At 41.5% G+C, this 20,404-nt stretch overlaps 1 protein-coding gene and 1 non-coding gene across 5 annotated transcripts in view; one reads left to right on the plus strand and one right to left on the minus strand.

The window, feature by feature from the left end:
- The window catches only part of Mapkap1 (MAPK associated protein 1), a 234,748-nt gene extending 216,115 nt beyond the window's left edge, over window positions 1-18,633 (minus strand). The window contains exon 1 of one of the 4 annotated variants that reach the window (XM_042681086.1): window positions 18,395-18,633. The gene's annotated coding sequence lies outside the window, so the exon portion shown is untranslated. Of the gene's footprint in view, window positions 1-7,465; window positions 7,489-18,191 lie in introns of those variants that run through there. The other 3 variants (XM_042681084.1, XM_042681087.1, XM_042681089.1) reach the window with 3 other exon arrangements.
- Window positions 5,027-5,129, plus strand: LOC122109081. The gene has a single exon (XR_006147658.1). It is a non-coding gene; the product is annotated as a U6 spliceosomal RNA (small nuclear RNA).
- Window positions 18,634-20,404: the final 1,771 nt, after the last annotated feature.

Genomic DNA, 20,404 nt, shown 5'->3' on the forward strand with positions numbered 1-20,404 from the left:
CTATGGACATCAGGCCATGCATGAGTTATTGCAGAAGCAAAGAGAAAATCCTTTGTAGTAGGAAAAATCAAGGGAATGGGGAGGCTGAGAAAGAGTAGTTAGGTGAAGCAGGCTGGAAAATGAGAACAATCAACCATCAAGCTAGCTGAGATCATATCTGGACTTGGCCACTCACTTTCTGTGGGGCTTCAGGGAGTACCAACTTCTGTGTCTCCATTCCCTCATCTATAAATGGGAATGATTCTGGTGCTTACCAGAAAAAGACTGAAAGAGTGAATACATGTTATATATTTCTAATACTTCTTAGTCCATGGTACATAGTATACAAATATTTACTATTATTACTGTTATTATTTTGAGGTATAAGATAAATTGTAGGGCTGGGAAGGTGGCTCAGTGGTAGAGTGCTTGCCCTGCATACATGAGACCCTGGGTTCGATTCCTCAGCACCACATAAGCAGAAAAAGCCAGAAGTGGCGCTGTGGCTCAAGTGATAGAGCACTAGCCTTGAGCTGAAGAGCTGAGGGACAGCACCCAGGCCCAGAGTTCAAGCCCCATGACTGACAAAAAAATTAAAAATATAATATATATATATAAAACTGTCAAAGAGGAAAAGCTTGAAGGTTGGAAGAGTGGACAAATAGCAACATTTGAGACAGCAATGAAACAAGAAATATTGGAACAGGTACCTTTATTAACTAGAACAACATGAGCTCAAAGTTGATGATTAGATTGGCATTTCATAGAGATCGTTCTGGTAGTTGTATAGAAGATTAATCCAATGGGCAAGACAAAGATAGGTTATGCAGCTGTGACTGCAGCCCAGGGAAGAGATGAAATTTGAAGTAAAGCAGTGAAAGACGATTCTATAAATTCAAGAAAACATTTAAGAGACAAAAAGTGATAGAACTTAGTGACTGAGTAGATGTGAAAAGGGAAAGCTTACAGCTTTTGTGATAGTGCCAGCAAAGTAAGACTGGACTCAGAGGTAAGAACAGGTTGGCAGATAGAGGGGAGATAAGGATCATGAGTTTAAGGCTAGTCTGGGTTGCACAGCAAAATCCTGTCTAAAAATAAATAAATAAATAAACTCAATAAGTAAACTCAAATAGCTCAGAAGAAAGCTTTGAGCAAATTTGGGAGAAATTAACATACAAGTGACAGCTGATGCCCTGGATGTGAATATATACACTCAGGAAGACTTGGAAGGGGAAAGAACCAAAGAAATAACAGTTAAAAGACAAACTGACAAGCCCTTAGGAAGAAAAATCCAGAATTAAAGAAAAGAAAGTCAACCGCTGCCTGGATCCATGCATACTACATAAATTCACAAATATCTGAGCAGTTGGTTCTTTCACTAGCTTTGGAATCTCCTAATTTCCAGTATGAAGTTTCACCACTGGACTGTGAAATCCTTGAGAGAAAAGCATTATGAGCCTTCTTTGATTTCTACCACTAATGCTGATAAATATATGCTCATAAAATAAACCTGACTGAACAGAGAAAATTGAAATTTTTTCTCCAACTATAAAGGCTCACAGATGTTTTAAAGCCATGGGTTGCCTCCAAAAAGACCACAGTAATACAGAGTCTGAGGAGAGCTGAAGCAAAAGGGATAATGCAACCTTTCAGAGAACCATTAGGCAGTTCCTCAAAATGTACGTAAAAACAGAATTACCATGAGATCCAGCAATCTAACAAGTGTATAACCAAGGGAAGTGAAAACCATGTTCCCACAAAACTTGTGACACGGTAGCCTTATTCATAAGAGCCAGAGTTAGAAATAACCTAAATGTCCATCAACTGATGAAGGGATAAAGTTGGCCTATAGTACATACAATAGAACACTTAACAATAAAAAAAGATAAATACTGACACATGCCACAATATAGATGAATCTGAATAACATTTTGCTAAATAAAAGTAGCAGATACCAAAGACTATATTGCATGATTTCATAGAGATAGAAAGTAAATTAGTGCTTGCCGAAAGCTGGGGAAGACTAGAGAGTAGTTGTTAGAGGACTCAAGGTTCTTTTGGGGAAGATAAAAATGTTATGGAATGACATAATGATGATAGTCATACAACACTGCAAATATACAAATGCACTACATTGTACAACTTTTTTTTTTTTTTTTGGTCCAGTCGTGGGGCCTGAACTTTGGGCCTGGGCGCTATCCCCCAGCTCTTCAGCTCAAGGCTAGTGCTCTACCACTTGAACCACAGCACCACTTCCGGCTTTTTTCTTTTTGCTTATGTGGTGCTGAGGAATCGAACTCAGGGCCTCAGGCATGCAAGGCAAGAGCTCTACCACTGAGCCAACTTCCCAGCCCTACATTTTACCACTTTAAAGGATGAATTTTATGGGAAGGTGCACAAACAAGTAAGGGAAGACTCCAGGTTGTAACCTAGATTTCTCTAGCTCAAATGATTCCAACCCAATACCAACAAAGTACTTAACCGAGCAGAACAGTAAGAGTACACAATTTTAAACAATTTGTAATACAAGTTGATTACCTCAAATAGATCTAAATTCCTCATGCAGAAACGCGAGGTTCCAAATCCTTTCCCCTAGGGAAAAGAGTTCTCTTTTCATAAGGTGATAGGTATCCTACATTTTTTTCCTCTTTTTTTGGTCAGTCATGGGGCTTGAACTCTGGACCTGAGCACTGTCCCTCAGCTCTTCAGCTCAAGGCTAGCACTCTGCCACTTGAGCCACAGTGCCACTTCCAGTTTTTTGGTGGTTAATTGGAGATAAGAGTCTCACAGATTTTCCTGCCTGGTTGACTTTGAACTGTGATCCTCAGATCTCAGCCTCCTGAGTAGCTAGGATTACAGACATGAGCCACCACGCCCAGCTGGCATCCTACATTTCTAATTAAGGAAGACTAATCCTAGTGCTAAAAATCCCAGCCCAATAGCTGACTTTGCTGAAGCAAATCCTTGTGTGCTGGAGCACCTTCTTCCTCCAGGGCAGTAGGCAATGCTCTAATCCACTCTAGATCATGGGTCTTGGTTCTTGTTGCCTCGCAAAGCTGTGGCCCCCTTATAGGACCCAAGAGTGATACTGCAATGTTCATATCCTTCTAAGTTCACCTGAAAAGAAAGTTTGCTGCTAATACTGTACATTTGGTGTCCAGCCGGAAAGTAATCCTTTATCTATTGACATGCTCAAACACATTCTCAAATTTAAATAAAATTAGAAAGAATATGGAATATCCCAATCAAGAGTCTTGACTCCTTTTTCTTTGTACAAATCCTAAAGGCATTTCATTACCAATCCTGTGCATCCTAGCTCTTTTATCCACTTCAGTAATCTAATGCAAGCCACTATCTCTCACCCAGGTTACAACTGCTTCCTAGTTAGTCTTAAAATTCTTCTGTGACTTCCCAAATTCCTACAGGGATGAGCCTTGCCTACTTATGCAGGTCCATCTCTCACTCCTTAGTTCTTTGTACATCAACCATACTGACCTTTGTTTTAGTCAAGCCTTAAACACCTGCTCCAGGTAAATCAACTTTACCAAGTTCAGGGTTGATAATCCTCCAGACTCATCCTTACTGTATATTTCTCAAACTAGATTCCAGCTAGCAGGAGCTATGTCTGTAGTTTTTACTGATCAATTCTTAAGCCTACTAAGCAAAATCTGAATTGACTAATTAGAATTTCCACAAACATTTTCTTTTTTTTTTTGGGTCCAGTGGTGGGGCCTGAATTCTGGGCCTGAGTGCGGTCCCTCCGCTCTTCAGCTCAAGGCTAGCGCTCTACCACTTGAGCCACAGTGCCACTTCCGGCTTTTATCTTTTTGCTTATGTGGTGCTGAGGAATCGAACCCAGGGCTTTAGGCATGCAAGGCAAGCGCTCTACCACTAAGCCAACTTCCCAGTGTAAGGTCCGCTCCTGGATGGCAAGCAGACTCCACCCTCCGCGCAGCAAAGTCTCCACCCAGTACCTGCGTTACCTAGGCAACTGAGACACCTGGAAGAGGTCACATCTGAATTTGATGTGGCCACACCTTTCCCCGCCCATACCCTACATAAGGCCTAGCCCAGGCCCAGACTCTCTCTTTCTCTCTCTGTTCTTTTCTAGCTCTTGCTCTTGCTCTTCTTTTCTAGCTCTCTCTCTGCTCTAGCTCTTCCCTTTCTCTTTCCCAGCCACGTGGAGTGCCAACCTTGCCTGGTCCCAGCAGGTCTACTGGATAAACCTACCCCTTACCCGAATACCACGTGAGTGCTACTGTTCTTACCCCTCTCTCTGCTCTTTTCTAGCTCTTTCCTCTCTTTCCCAGCTCTCTCCTTCCCAGGCCTTTCCCAGCCACGTGGAGTGCCAACCTTGCCTGGTCCCAGCAGGTCTACTGAATAAACCTACCCCTTACCTGAATACCACGTGCGTGGTGCAGTTCTTACTCGGCTACCTCTTTTTAAAAACCTAACACCCAGCCCCACAAACATTTTCTTAATATAAAAGCTTTTGTTTTGGGTATTTTTTTTCCCTTGTTGGTACCAAGGTTTGAACTCAGAGTATCACGTATGCTCAGTTTGTTTGCTCAACTGTACTCTACCACTAACTACCAGCTAGGCTTTTTGCTGGTTATTTTGGAAATGGAATCTTGTGGATTTTTTTTTGCCCAGGTTGGCTTCAAACTATAATCCTTAGATCTCAGCCTCCTGAGTAGCTAAGACTACAGGCACAACCTATAGGTGTCCAGCAGTTTTTTGGGGTTTTTTTTGTTTGTTTGTTTGTTTCTGTCGGTCGTGGGGCTTGAACTCTGGGCCTGAGTGCTGTCCCTCAGCTCTTCAGCTCAAGGCTAGCGCTATACCATTTGAGCTACAGCACCACTTCCAGTTTTCTAGTGGTTTATTGGAGATAAGAGTCTCCCAGCGTGTCCAGCAGTTTTAAATTAAATCAAGTGTAGTAGTTCACATCTGTAATCCCAAAACTAGGGAAGCAGAGAATTCAAAACAAGGCTGAGCTACACAGTGAGACCTATCTTAAGGAGAAAAATAAATAAATAAAAGAAGGTTATTACTTTGGTAGCACATATACTCAAATTGGAACAAAACAGAGAAAATTAGCATGTCTTCTGTGCACGGATAACATGCAAATTAGCCAAGTGTTCAATCTTTTTAAAAAGGAGGAAGAGGAAGAAGAGAAAGAAGAAGCTGGGTGCTGGTGGCTTACGCCTGTAATCCTCAGAAGGCTGAGATCTGAGGATCACAGTTCAAAGCTAACCGGGGCAGGAAAGTCCGTGAGACTCATCTCCAATAAACCACTAGAAAACTGAAAGTGGCACTGTGGCTCAAATGGCAGAGCGCTAGCCTTGAGCTGAAGAGCTGAGGGATGGGGCCCAGGCCCCAGAGTTCAAACCCCAGGACTGACCAAAAAAAACTACTAACACAATGTAAATGGTGCTCTTAATGTGTTCCTAAAACTCATAACTGCCTTAAACGGAAAAGGTGCAAAAGACAAATATATATATATATATTATATGATAAAAACATATATAATACAAGTTTCAAACATTATAGAAAAAAAATAAAAAATTTTCCCTGCCTTGTAAAGAATGTTATATACACTGGATAAAAACTGTGCTCACGGGCTGGGAAGTTGGCTCAGTGGTAGAGCGCTTGCCTTGCATGCCTGAGGCCCTGGGTTCGATTCCTCAGCACCACATAAACAAAAAGAAAAAAGCCGGAAGTGGTACTGTGGCTCAAGTGGTAGAGTGCTAGCCTTGAGCTGAAGAGCTGAGGGACAGCACTCAGGCCCAGAGTTCAGGCCCCACGACTGGACCCAAAAAAACAAAACAAAAAAAACAAAAACAAAAAAACTGTGCTCAGGCCAAATAGCTCATCAAGGTTACTGTGAAATACTTCAAATTACACAAGGACTGAGGACTACGGAGTATGGGAAGAAAATGATCCAAGCAGACTAATGGAAGGTACAAATAAAGCCTGACACATGACTATCTAAGGAAGTAGATACTAAGGACGGAATAGATTAGTTCTGAAGTCATTAACCAAGCGTCAGTTTCTGAAGTATATTCAAAATGCAACATAAATACTAAGTATAAATTACAGGAACTTATCATTAAAGACAACTAAAATAACTGCCTTTGCCTAGTTTTATGAATCTCTAGCACATTCCAGATTTAGTTTCTGTATTCTGGATTTTACACCAACAATTCAAATCCTTATCATGTGTCTGCTGCCTATGCTAACAGAATAAAGCAACTCAGAATTTTCATTTCATTTCTAGGACGTGACCACTCTTTTCAGTCTGCTCCTGTTTTAAGTCAGCAACTTTAATCTAGTGATCAAAGCTTCATTAGCTTGTAAACAAACTGTTCCTCATGTAAACTGAGCTGCCTCACACAAGGATCTTAAGCAAATAAATAAGTACAAAACAGGCAGAGATTATAAATTAAGGCAGACAAATCTGTATCTAGCCCCACGCCAGTAAAGAGCATTCTATCAATATAGTGAAATGCTAATCTCCTAATTAACAACCTAATTAGGTAATTATGGCTTTGCAGAGGGATGCCGAAATGAAATATGACAACATGGTCACCTCTTTATATGGCACCTGTGGGCCTTTTCAGCTGTCATTGCAAAGAGTGCAATATCAATTTGAACAGATGACAAAGTGCTGTCATTTTTCATTCTGATAATGTACAGAATGCTTTGGACAGAAGCAGTTTACAAAAGAAACAACTTGCCTGATATTTTCCTTATTTAAATATGCTCAAATACTTGTGTGTTTTTTTTGCATTGTTTTTATACCATCTATAGGAGAATTATATGCACTGTTTAAAATCCTAACAGGCCATAATGTCTAATGGACATATAAAATTATTTCAATAATGAAATATATAATAATTACAAAAAAGAGTAAGATAATCTTTTTCTGGAGGGGAAGGTTGATACCGGCATATTCAAAGCCTCTCACTTACTAGACAGACACTCTACTACTTGAGCTATAACCCTGGCCCTTTTTGCTGTTATTTTCAAATTAGATCTTGCATTTTTTTTTCCCAGGTGGGTCTAGACTAAAATCATCCTGTTTAAGCTTCTGGCATAGTTTGGATGACAGGCATGCACACCATGCCAACTTATTGGGGGACCTTTTTACCCAAGTTGGCCTCAAACCATCTCTACCTCTCAAGTAACTGGGATTACAGGAAATGAGCCACCAGGCCCATTCCCTAATCAAGGTATTTTAATATTCATACTTTTTACTGACTCTTGTTACCAGAAAAAAAAATTAAAAGCTAACACAAACTTTCATCTTCAATTTTTTTTCTACAAATCAAAAAACCTAGAAATTCACACCTGGGAAAGTAATTAAAATGAAGGCCAGATCTGAAGAATTCGTGAGCAGACAAAGTCAGTTAGGCCTCATAAGTAACCTTAATTTTACTTAGCTTAAAAACATAAGCAAAACTTGCTGGGTGTTGAAGGATCATACCTGTAATCTTAGCTACTCAGGAGGCTGAGATCTGAGAACAGCAGTCCAAAGCCAGCCCAGACAGACAAATCCAAGAGACTCTTATCACCAATTAACCAGCAAACACCAGACTTGAAGGTATGACTGTTTTCTGTGAGCAGAAAAAAAAAAAGCTGAGCAAGAATGTGAGGCACTGAATTCAAGCCCCAGTAATGGCACTCCCCCTCACCCTGACAAAAAAAAAAGAGGCAATTAAATTTATCTATTTCTTATATATGTCCATATTAAAAGGCAAACAACTTATGCTCAACAAGGTAGAAATAGCCAACCGGCTTATAATTCTGTAACTAAGGAATTCTTGGGACAGATCAAATGAGGCAACTGTCCAGAGGTCACCAAGTATGTTCACTGCTTTACTTCCATGTTCTTCCTATAAAACTCTCTTAACCAGGTACCAGGGCCTAGAATCTGAGTAACACAGAAGGGTGAGATCCAGATCTTAATTCAAGGCCAGCCAAGGCAGAAAGTTTGCTAGATTCCATCTCTAAAATACCAGCAAAGAGCATACCTGGAAGCATGGTTCAAGTAGTAGAGTAAGAAACTAGTAAGCCTGAAAGCCCTGAAACCCCAGTACCAAAAAAAAAACAAAAACAAAAAAAAACCACTTTTGTGTTAAATAAGAAAGCACTTGAACCACTTGGCTGGTTTGAAGCTATACAATTCATGATCACTACTTCCTCAAATACTTTAAAATTGTGTTATGCCTCAGCTGAACCTTTTTTAACACAAATGATTTTCTATATAATAAAAGCACACATCACTATGTAAGGATTGAACTCACAACTGCTAGATGTCAGTGGCAAACCTTATGTTTATGGAGGTAGGAATGTAATCTCTGGGAAAATAAAGACCAAGGTGGTAGCTCATACCTGTAAACATAGCCATTTAGGAGGCTGAGATCTGAGATTGCAATTTCAAGCTAGCTGTGCAGGAGACTCTTATCTCCAATTAACCACCAAAAACCTGGAAGTGGAACTGTGGCTCAAAGTGCTAAAATGTTAGCCTTGAGGAAAACACACACACACACACACACACACACACTCAGGAATAGCTGTCAGACCCTGAGTTCAAGCCCCAGCATCAACAAAAAAAAATAAAGACCAACGTGTTCCAAGCCCCACTGAACACAAAGTCCCACTGAAGAGTAAAGAGGTAAGGTAGCACTACAACGCTGGTACCCTAATACAAACAGGCCTCTTCTATATGCTCTTGCTTTTGCTTGTGGAGGATTGGAGATTTTGATGTTGTTTGAGGTTTCTTTATTGTTTTACTCCATTTAACCTGTTTAGACACAGGGTCTCCCAGTGTAGCCAAAGCTGGCTTAAAACTTGTGATCTCTCTGCCTTGGCCTCTGAGTGCTGGGACTGCAGGCATATGGCACCATTTTTTTTTTCTTTTATGGCAGGGGAAACAAGTGAGATTTACCTGGGAATTTTTAACATCTATCATTTATAGCAAAAACACATGAAGCCATATTCTAAGTGCAAAATAACTGAGATGAAAACACAAACTCTGTTAGTTGGAATGATGATTACTGGCTCTACTCATATTTGTTAATGTCAAGTGTAAAACTAAAAAGAGGGGGCTGGGAAGGTGGCTCAGTGGTAGACCACTTGCCTTGCATGCTCGAGGCCCTGGATTTGTTTGATTCCTCAGCACCACAAAAGAAAAAAGCCGGAAGTGACGCTGTGGCTCAAGTGGTAGAGTGCTAGCCTTGAGCTGAAGAGCTGAGGGACAGCACGCAGGCCCAGAGTTCAGGCCCCACGACCAGACCCAAAAAAAAAAAAAAAAACTAAAAAGAGGGCCTGGGAATGTGGCTTAGAGTTGCTTGCCTAACATGCATGAAGCCCTGGGTTCGATTCCTCAGTACCATATAAACAGAAAATGCTGGAAGTGGCGCTATAGCTCAAGTGGTAGAGTGCTAGAGTTGAACAAATGAAGCTCAGGGACAGTGCCCAGGCCCTGAGTTCCAGTTCTACGACTGGCAAAAAAAAAAAAAAAAAAACACCTAAAAAGACTTTTTACAGGGCAGGGGATGTAACTCAGTAGCAAAGTGCTTGCTTAGCATGTGTAAGGTCCTGGTTTCAATCCCCAGCACCAAAAAAGTAAAATAAGAAAGTAATAATAACTTTTTTCAGAAACTATTTCTAAAACAGAGAAAAGAAAAAGACCTATAACCTTCCCATCTACTTTTTCTTTGCATAGATTTGACATAATTATAATCATACTTTATATTGTTGTACATTCTCTGTATATATACCACTTAGAATAAATACAGATTATCATGTCATTAAAATTCTCCTAAAATACTAAAATGAGTATGCAATATTCTGTTCGGTGGCATTTCCATAATTTCTCTAACCTTTATCAATACTAAAGCTGTTTCTAACTTTGCTACTAGAAGCACTGCCTAGTGAACATCTTTGGACACAAACATTTTTCTACATCTATGATTATTTTTTTAATGAAGATTCCTAAAAGTGAAATGCTCAAAGGCATCATGACTCCTTTTAAGAGCTTGTGATAAATATTGCCAAAGTGCTTTTTAAAAAAACTTTCATCAATTTGTAATCCACTAACAATAAAGGAGTGACCCTCTCAATACCAGTCTTTGCCAGCAATTAATGTTCGGGTTTTATTAAGTGTGTAAACTCCATGTTACAAGGTTATACCTATAATCAAATGTTCTCAATATGATCAAGAGTTTCTATAAGCATTAAATTTATATTAATAAGATAAATCATCAGACTGATGACAATCCCAAAACAAGGGCCAGTTCCAATATCCAGATCTGGAACAGCAAGAAACAGTGGCAAAGTACCCCCATTAGAGTCAAAACACAAAGGTTATGAGCTCTAGCTGTATCAATATTAATAACACTGCATCTTGAATTACTAGTCCACTAAGCTTTGCGTAGGAATGAAGACAACAGAATATCCCTTAACAACTTCAAAGGTTAGCCACATGGACCAAAAAAGGTAAGATGACATGTGTTTATTGTTATTTAGCAGGCTAATTATTTAATAGCCTCAAAGAGCACATAAACCTCAAGAGTGCACAGTAGTTGTATGTACTAAGTAATCCACAAAGCACAATCAGAAATTATTACTTTCACAACTCAGATATGAAAAGGAGCGTCTTTCCTTCACGATCACTCCAGTATCACTGCTAGTTACATCACCCTAACATCCTGAAGGTCCTGAGCCCTGGGGGACTGGTACCTGCATGTCTCCAAAGCATCGTATTTCCTATTAAGTACAGACATAAATGTTTTCATTTATTCCTCACAAGTACAATGTGAGATTGGCACTACTATCCCCATTTTACAGACTGTCCAGGTCACACAGCTAATAACTGATGGGCAGTATTCAATCCAGGTGAGTATGATTTCAAAAGCCCTACCTCAGCAGGGAGCCGGTAGCTCAAGCCCATAATCCTAGCTATTCAGGAGGCTGAGATCTGAGGACCACGGTTCAAAGCCAGCCCAGGCAAGAAAGTCTGTGAGACTCTTATCTCCAATTAACCACCAGAAACAGGAAGTGGTGCTGTGGCTCAAGTGACAGAGTGCTTGCCTTGAGCTGAAGAGCTGAGGGACAGTGCCTAGGCCCAGAGTTCAAGCCAAGAAAGAAAGAAAGAAAGGAAGGAAGAAAGAAAGGAAGGAAGGAAGGAAAGAGAAAGAAAGAGAGAGAGAGAGAGAAAGAGAGAAAGAGAAAGAGAGAGAGAGGGAGGGAGGGAGGGAGGGAGGAAGGGAGGGAGGGAGGGAGGGAGAGAGAGAGAGATCCTACCTCATACTGCTTCAGGATTCAAGGCTGCACCTCAGTTCTTCCTTAAGTCTCCTGTATGTCAGCAACTAAAGTTTACACTGAAGATTTACTTTGTGTACAATTGCCTACCAATTTCTCTGCTGAAACAGTACTTTTGTAACATAGTACCTTAAAATGAGTCCACAGGGAACTAAAAACATATTATTTTTTGCAGCTGTACACATTCAGACCACTTGATCTGCATCAATAATAGAAGCATATTCATGAAAACATACTCACATATAGGATATTATGAATCTAACATTGAATATACTTAGGGGTAAATAATAATTTATTTCACAAGCGATTACTATAACTTAATTTCAATAGCTATTCTAATACCTTCTCCCTTTTTCCAGAATTTCAGGGTTTTTTTTTTCTTTTAAGTGGATTATCTGTTTTCTCACTTTCAATTACTTAAAACTATGTTCTACTTTCAGTCTAAATTTTGTGAGGTTTTTATATTAAATCTATTTCTTCAATATATCCAGACTGCTGCCAAATAGAGTTAATAAATTCTGAATGACTGCTCAGGATTTATTTTCTTCATTTTTATATTCTATGTTATTTCTTTATACAATAGAGTATGAATGAAAACAAGTATCTAGAAGACAATATTTCTTCAATTTTCACCTTGTGGAAGCTTGGTATTAAAATAAAAATAAATTAAACTCTTGGGCTGAGAACTCCCTGACCATATTTCTCTCATTCTGCTCCCTTCAATCTTGTGTATATATAGTCAACAAAGCACTGTATCCATTTGGGAAGTGCCTGGCCCATCAAGGTCCCTTCCCAGAAGTTAAAGTCATGAACAAAGAACCCAAGGAAGCACTGAATACTGCTTCATACCCGCCTTCCAGAGAGGACAAACTTCCTACTTGCCATCAGAGAGGGAAAAGGACCAGCCCCCAACCTGCCATCCAGGGAGAAGAGAGGACAAGCAGCATTGAGTAGCAACTGTCTACCTGCCAATTAAGTCAGGACGACTGGCCTCATGTCAGTTGGAATCAGAAAGCTGGGCATCCTGAAAAGATCTCAGCAAGACTTGAATTTTCTTCTTATTATCTTATTATGGGAAAAAGACCCAAAGATCTGTCAGTGACTTGACCAAGATCAAAAGGCTGTTAATGATATATTTACAATTCAAGTCTTTCAGTCTACTGTACTTTCTACTAAACAGCAATTCACTGAATGCCACTCTTTACCTACAAAGGTTATGATCACCCCCCTTTAGAATACCACCTATTATAAAAGATTATGACAATTAAAGGAAAGATGGTATACAAATTTATAATACCACTTCAGGGTACTGTGGGCAGGATCAAAGAGATGATAGATCTGGTAGCATTTAATCTTCTAAGAGCACCAAGCACAAGTAGTAAGGTTATCTCCTGATCCAAACCCCAACCATGGGGCTGGAAAGGTGGCTCAGTGGTAGAGCGCTTGCCTTGCATGCCTGAGGCCCTGGGTTCGATTCCTCAGCACCACATAAGCAAAAAAGAAAAAAGCCGGAAGTGGTGCTGTGGCTCAAGTGGTAGAGTGCTAGCCTTGAGCTGAAGAGCTGAGGGACAGCGCCCAGGTCCAGAGTTCAGTCCCCAACGACCGGACCCAAAAAACAAAAACAAAAACAAAAACAACCATTCTGAGATTTGGCCTGATTAAATAATAAAAAAATTTACTCTGCCACTCTCCAAAAGACATCAGTATAAGGTACAATGTCCCCTTATTCTGCCAATTTACCAGACATTTTGGTCAAAACCCACATTGGCAAGGGGCCAGTAGTACATGCTTGTAATTCTAGCTACTTAGGAAGCTAAGATCTAGATGATCCTGGTTCAAAGCTGGTCTGGGGAGAAAAATTCCATGAGACTCTATCTAGAAAATAACCAGAAAAAGAGGTGTGTCTCAGGTAGTATAGTGCCAGCTATGAGAAAAACAAGACAAACATTTTGTTCACAAGCATAAGACCCTGAGATCAAGCATCAGTATTAGAAACACACACACACACACACACACACACACACACACACACACACACACACACACACACACACACACACACACACACACCATTGTATTTTACCTCCTGCTTTGAATTTTGGGTAGAAAATTTCAACAGGCAGGTAGATTAGAGTTTATAATCAGACAGCCAAGTACTGTACACAATCCACAAATGTGGTTCTGATCCACATAATAAATTATTTAAATGGAATATTTTTATACTCAATACATTAAAATCCAGATTTCCACAATTTTTCAAAACAAAAACACATAAGATCTGGGACACTGGGCCTACTTCATTACATGGCAACAAGCAACTAGACCTAAGTACCTGCCACCTTTCCATTTGGCATAAGCCTCCAGTTCTCCAAGGCCCATCCTAGTACACAATGGCACGTGACTTGGAGACCACTGAGGGAGATGCTCAACAGACAACTGAGTTAATTATACCTTACCCCCAAGCCTCAGGCTACTGAATCAAATGCAGATAAAACCACCTAACTTACAGAATGAAGATTAAAGGAGAAAAGTGTGCAAAGGCATTCAACAATGACTGAAGTAGAAGCACTCCATCATTTTTAAGTTCTACACAAGCTTAAATGTACTAACTTCTGAGTCAAAACTTCTCAAAAATTTCAAACTGGCAGAAAATACAAGGTCAGGGAACCTTTGATGAGGAGAGAAAATATGTAATGTGACAGAATTTCCTGTCCTAGGACAACCTGATATCCCTGATGTCCTTAACAATAAGACTATACATCAGAATAACCAATTTCTAGCAAATTCTCTCATCCTGTAACAGATAAATCCACTCAAGTGCAAATTTCCAAAGTGTTCAGTTAACAAGCAAAACAAACCCTCCACCAAAAGGCAAGACAGGTATGTAAAGTGACACAGATGAGCAAAGTCAGTGCAGAGGCACCTCATTCCTCATTCTCCCTAACACCCAGTAGTGACTGGTGACACCTCAAAGGCCAGAGCAACAATTCTCAGAAGCAGGTCAAAAGGGCCCCCATCCATATCACAAGAGCAAGCAATATGATGCAGTCTATAGAGCAAAATCAGGCACACAATCCTCATAGTTCATATCTACCAGCTAGACTCTTCTTTTCTTTTGAACTTTTCAGTGTTGAGGACTCCACTCAGAGCCTTGAACATACTAAGCATGCACTCTCTCAGTGAGGGAATGTATCCCCAACCCTCAAGGAAATATATTTAAGTTTTTTGTGTCCTACTTTCCTCATCTGTGAAACCAGGATGCTAATAATACCTTCCCACACAGGAATAAATGAGGTGAAGTATAAGGACAATGCCAGCACAGAGTTAAGTACTAATAATCACCATGTGATGTTCCTTATCTGAGCTCCACAGCACTCTGTGGGGGCTTGTACCATGCTTCTTAGTTCACACACACACACACACACACACACACACACACACACACACACACCCCTCCCCCACTGGAATGTCAACAACTTCAGGGTCTGAACCACAGTTTATTGTTCTTTGTATCCCCAAGGACTAACGTTTTACCTGTAACTACTCAATGAATCACAGATCTTCAAAGTATTCATTAACTGTAAACTAGAATAGACCTCTCTTGCCAGGCACTCAGGCTGGCTTACTCTGACCCCTCCGGCCCCTCCAACTTTACCTCTTTGTCACCTGCTAAAAGTAATGGCTATAGGAAGTAATGCCTAGAATGTCTTTGGATATAGCCCCATAGAATGCTAACTTCAATAAAAATCTCTAACTTTAAGAAAAAAAGTGGGGGGAGGGGGAGTTGGGAAGGTGGTGAGGGAAGGATAGTAGGGGGAAAACAAAGAAGGGAGTAACAGTGTACTCATGTAACTGTAACCCCTCTGTACAGTATCTTTACAATAAAAAATATTTTTTTAAAAAAAGAAAAAAGTGTTGCTATTTTTCTCTCTTTACTCATGCCAGAAACTCATTCACAGTTCTAACATCATGTCACAGCATTATATCAGTGGATCTTAAGGCCATCATCAATTTAGGGACCTTACAAAACAAAGCTTAAAGATGATAAATGTTTTTAGGTTTCAATTCTTTGTTTGTTTGTTTTTTTTTGGGGGGGGGGGGAATTTGGGGATATTTGCATAGACTTTACTAGCTGAGCATTGCTAATGCAAAAACCCAAAATCTGAAATGCTCCAAAACTCTAAAGCTCCTGCTCAAAAGGTTTAGATTTACAGCTTTTCAGATTACTCAAATTGTATCACGTCTTTTATCCATATTAAATATCCCTCATTAAATATTCATAGCACTCAGAGAGGTCATCCTGTCCCATCCTATCTCACAGCTGAGGAAAACAATGGTAGAGTTAAACAGCTTGCCAAAAGTCATATATCCAGTAAGAGAAGGACCACCAATCGAATCCAGAGTCTATGCTTGTTCTCCAGAAACTATTTTTGCTGCTGATACTCAAGAGCTCAGCCCATCCACCCAGCTACCCAGTTGAGGCTAGCCTCAACTAGACCCAAGAAATCTATTGTCTTGAGCTCTAAAATAGCTGGGACTATAGACATACACCATCGTATCCAGCTCTCCCTGAAAGATGTCTATACTATTCACTTTAACGTCCATAGTTTTCCTGTATACAGACCTTTCAATATGTTTTTGTATAAAGATAGTCATAGTGTGAGAAAGAAGACAAGATGGGAAACTTTTTTAAAATTTAAGCAAAGATTAAGGCAGCAGGCAGACCTAGGCTTGTACAAGTATCTTTACTATATCCTGACTTGTAATGCTCTGGTAGATGCCCAGACCTAGGTTTGAATCCTGGCTCTGTGTCTACCAGCTGTGTAAATTTATTCTTCCTAATCTGAAATTTGAAGTTCAAATGATTAAACACGAGAAACTCAATAAAGTTTAGCTTATCTCACATTATGAAGCATTCCCTGGCTATTTCTCACTTCACTATATCACACAAAGAACTCTGTTCACAGAGCATGTTTATTCCATTGTGTTGCAATAACTAGCTTCCCTCTCTCTAAACTGAGCTCCTGTGCACAAAGAATGAGTCTTATTTACCTGTAAATGTCCTAGTATGGGTATCTGGCATGTATCCACACTCAGTAAATATTTGCTAAGTAAAATAACTATAAATAATGAGTGTTTACAAGATTCTAGGTAAGAAAGAAATCATTTCCAGCCAGGTTTGTCCCATGTTAGTTTCAAAAACCCCCACTTTCATTTGGGTAACCCATCAAGCTTCTAGGCAGGACCTGGGTGCCTGTCTACTCAGGAGGCTGAGATCCGAGGATCATAGTTCCAAATCAGACTGAGCAGAAAACTCTATAACTCTTCAATTAACTAGCAAAAAAAAGTTTGAGAGGCTCTGAAATTAAACCCCACTACTGGGAAGAGGAGAGAGAAGGAGGGGTGGGGATTCTGGGAAGGGGCAGGGAGAGGTCCTATCAAAACCAATGGACCAAGAAAGAGCACTTCTAGGCAAGAGCAGGAAGGAGGCCCTATCAAGACCAACGGGCTAAGCTGTCACCGGTTGGTCATGCCCGCAATCCTAGCTACTCAGCAGGCTGAAATCTGAAAATTGCTGTTCAAAGCCAACCCCAACAGCAAAGTCCATGAGACTCTTATCTCCAATTAACCACCAGGAAAAACAAGTGAAACTGACTCAACTGTGGTAGAACGCTAGCCTTGAGCAAGAAAGAGCTCAGGGTCCGTGACCAGGCCCCAAGACTGACAAAAAAAAAAAAAAAAGGACTAGGGGGTGGGGGGGAGGAGTTAGAATCAATATGATTAGCGATCCTTATATGGAATAATGGGTCACAGTGGGGATCGTTTTAAGCCTAAGTGGAAAGACAGTAAAGGGCCAGGGAAGAAACAGAGAAATGAGTGCAATTTCACATACATAGTAGGTATCAGCACACAGCTGAATGGGAGAGGGGCCACCAGCATGCACGGACCTCAGGAAGTTTGTAGGTGTGCAAATTGGAAGAGGTGGAAACAATGATCACCTCATACCCGCAGCGCCGGTGGCTCAAACCTGTAATCTAGCCACTCAGGAGGCTGGGTAGTTCAGGCTGAGTCAGTTTAGCTGTTCGAAACTAGCCCAGGCAGTAAAGTCCTTGAAATTCATTTCAAATTAACCAGCAAAAAGCCAGAAATAGTGGAGTGACTAGCTATGAGTAGAAAAAGCTAAGGGACAGCACCCAGGTCCTGAGTTCAAACCCCAGTTGAACAAGAACTCTTTATACTGAACTACACCGACAGTGTCTCTTCCAGCTCTACTAGGGTTTTAACATTAGGGATCCGCCTTTCTGCTTTTCAAAACAGGGTCAAAACAGGGAGAGGATTTTTTTTTTTAACTGATGTGTCTCTCCATGTGACTGTTCAAACCTGAGGAGAGTTTTGAACGTTGCTGATGGCGGTTCTAACGACAGGGTGTTTTGCCCAATGTCAGATACTGCGATCTACTTCATTGATTGCTTCAGAAGCAAAGTTCTGGTCAATTTCCAACTCAACTTGTGGAACTCTACAGTGATATTCTTCAAACTACAATCTTTTTACTTCAAGACCTTAAAGCATTCCTTTGCCATGCCTATAAACAAACAAAACCCAGAATCAAAGTTACAGCAGCACTCTAGGTGACCGAAGGCAGTCTGCGAGGCTCTGCCTCCCTGCTCCCCTTTGCCCGGTGGGGAGAATGGACTCCAGGAAAAGGGGGGCTACACGGGCAATGCTTTGGAAACTTGCTTTCACATTATGAGGACAGGGCACGGAGATAGTGTCCTGGATTCAGGGCCTGAAATTACCAGAGCAGACTCCGTACCCTCTCCACCCCCCCCCCACACACACACACACGCACCCCGACACGGCCGGGTCCGCTAGCATCTCCTCACCTAAATCGCACACCCAGCTGTCAGGCTCAGGGCAGCCTCCGGTTCTGGAAAAGGCCAGGAAACGGATGCTCCCAAGCCGCCTGGACAAGGGCCTGACAGACAGCGCCGAGAGCTGAGGAGGGAGGGGGCCGCCCAGGCCGCGCGCGGGAGGACGGGCTGGCCTGCGGGCCGGGACAGCAGCTAGCGGCCGGGGCACGCTTTACCTGAAGCTGTCTCCCACACTACACGGGCCCGGCCGGCCCACACACGCTCCTGAGGGGAGGCCGCGGCTTTCCCACGCCTCCCGGGACCCTGTCCCGAACTCTGCACTCTCGGGATCCTTAGGAAACCGGTGCTCCTACCGGCCCACTCAGCTGCCGCTCCCCGGGCTTGCCCTCACGCCCCCAGTCGCCCGCCGCCGCCGGCCCGCCAAGCAACAGCCCTGCTCCCCACAGCCGCACCACGACCCGGAACCGCACCTCGGCGCACCGGAAGTCCCCGGCCGGGAAGGAGCCTCCGGCTAGGGAGGCAATGCGCAAGCCCCAGAGCTGAGCGTGAGGCGCAGCGCCCTCCCAGGGGGCGGGGCCGGACGGAAGAGGTGCGCCTGCGCACCGCGCGTCAGGCGCCTGGAAAGGCCCATGTTAGAGATGGATACCCCCGACCTGGGATTCTGTGTGAGTCGACATTAGGAAATCAACATTACAGAGTTTTCGGGCAAATCTTTCTCCCCTACTTCCACGGAGAAAAGTCCCCTCCGTTCATCCAGAAATGAATGATGAGCGCCTATGTCAGAAGGATCTTGATTCAAATGCCAAATGTCCTAGGACACCACATCTCTCTCTTTGAGCTTCAGTTTTCCACCCATTACAGTTCAAACTGTCCAATGTTCCTATGAGAAGGGAATGGGTTGATATTCGAAAATCAATCCGCTCAGTGCCTCACACATAATAAACACGCAATAAATGTAGCTACTTTTCTAATCACCTTCAATAGGATAGCAATTTTATCCAAGAACTGCCAGGAGAGTTTGGTGAGGTATATCAAGACAACGCTTTTTAAAAAATTATTTAGTTGCATTGTAAATGTAGTACTTGAGTTGCTATTCACTAGCAGAAAGTTCCTTCTATTGTCTGGCCTTAGTCCTTCCTGCTGTTGGAAATTTACTCTTTCCCCTGAACCCCCTTTTCCCTTAGAAAAGAAGACTATCCAAGGGAAGAAAAATGTAAAATCAGAAAACAGGACAAAATTATTGATAAAGAGCAAAACCTCTTGGTAAAGAAAAACCCCAGACAAAAGCTGACTAGTCAGCCTTTAACTCTTTTTCATCCTTGCTAAAAAAGCAAAAGAACATTTCTCCCTCACTCAAGTTTACCAAGCTGGGAGCTTTACAGAAAGCTACTGACAACCTTGAGGTTTATCACCAGCTACACTGAGTTGCTGTATTAATCAGGAGTTTATAATAAAAATAATTTCTGTAATAGTGTCCATAGCATCGATAGTATTGCTGACCAAGTCAAGATTATGTTTTGCCTTTGCTCTTGTGACTCAAGGCTATGTTTTGCTTCTGTAACCTTGCTCGCTTGGCTCAGTAGCAAGGCCTTACGCCCACAGGTGACATCACCACTGTCTTCCAATTGAAGACCACCACCGAGTGGTCCCACTATGGATAACCTATTGCAAATTAGTTTGTATGATATTTATCATAAAGAACAAATGAATTTAAAGGTCATATAACCATAAGCAATGAAAATGTGCCAAACCTGCCTTGCATGGCTCGTCTATGTAACTCCTTACGTAACTTACCCTTATAAAAACCCACCCTACCCTGAGCACAAGGCTGTTCTCCTACTTTCACGGTAGTAGGAAGTGGACCCCATGCAGTTGTAATAAAGTTCCTAGCTCCTTTAACTGGGTGTTTTGGAGTCTCTTTTGGATCTGGGATATAATAGTAAAGATGATGTACAGAGAGGTTACGGTTGCATAAGTTTGTTGTTTTTTTTAATAGTGTCACCCTCTTTCTTTTTTAATGTGTGTGCCAGTACTGGGGGTTGCACTCGGGACTTTCTGTTCTCACTTAGCTTTTTCACAAAAAGCTGGTGTTCTACTACTGGAGCTACAGCTCCAGTTCTAAAAACTGAACACTTTTTTTTCTATCTACCTGTCTGTCTGTGTTTGTCTATCTCTCTCAGGTAGAAGTTCTGTGGAAGTGGGGAAAAGCAGTTCAATGAGTATTA

The sequence above is a fragment of the Dipodomys spectabilis genome, unplaced genomic scaffold, assembly GCF_019054845.1.
Source record: "Dipodomys spectabilis isolate Male_0828 unplaced genomic scaffold, ASM1905484v1 ptg000067l, whole genome shotgun sequence".
Taxonomy (NCBI): Eukaryota; Metazoa; Chordata; class Mammalia; order Rodentia; family Heteromyidae; genus Dipodomys; species Dipodomys spectabilis.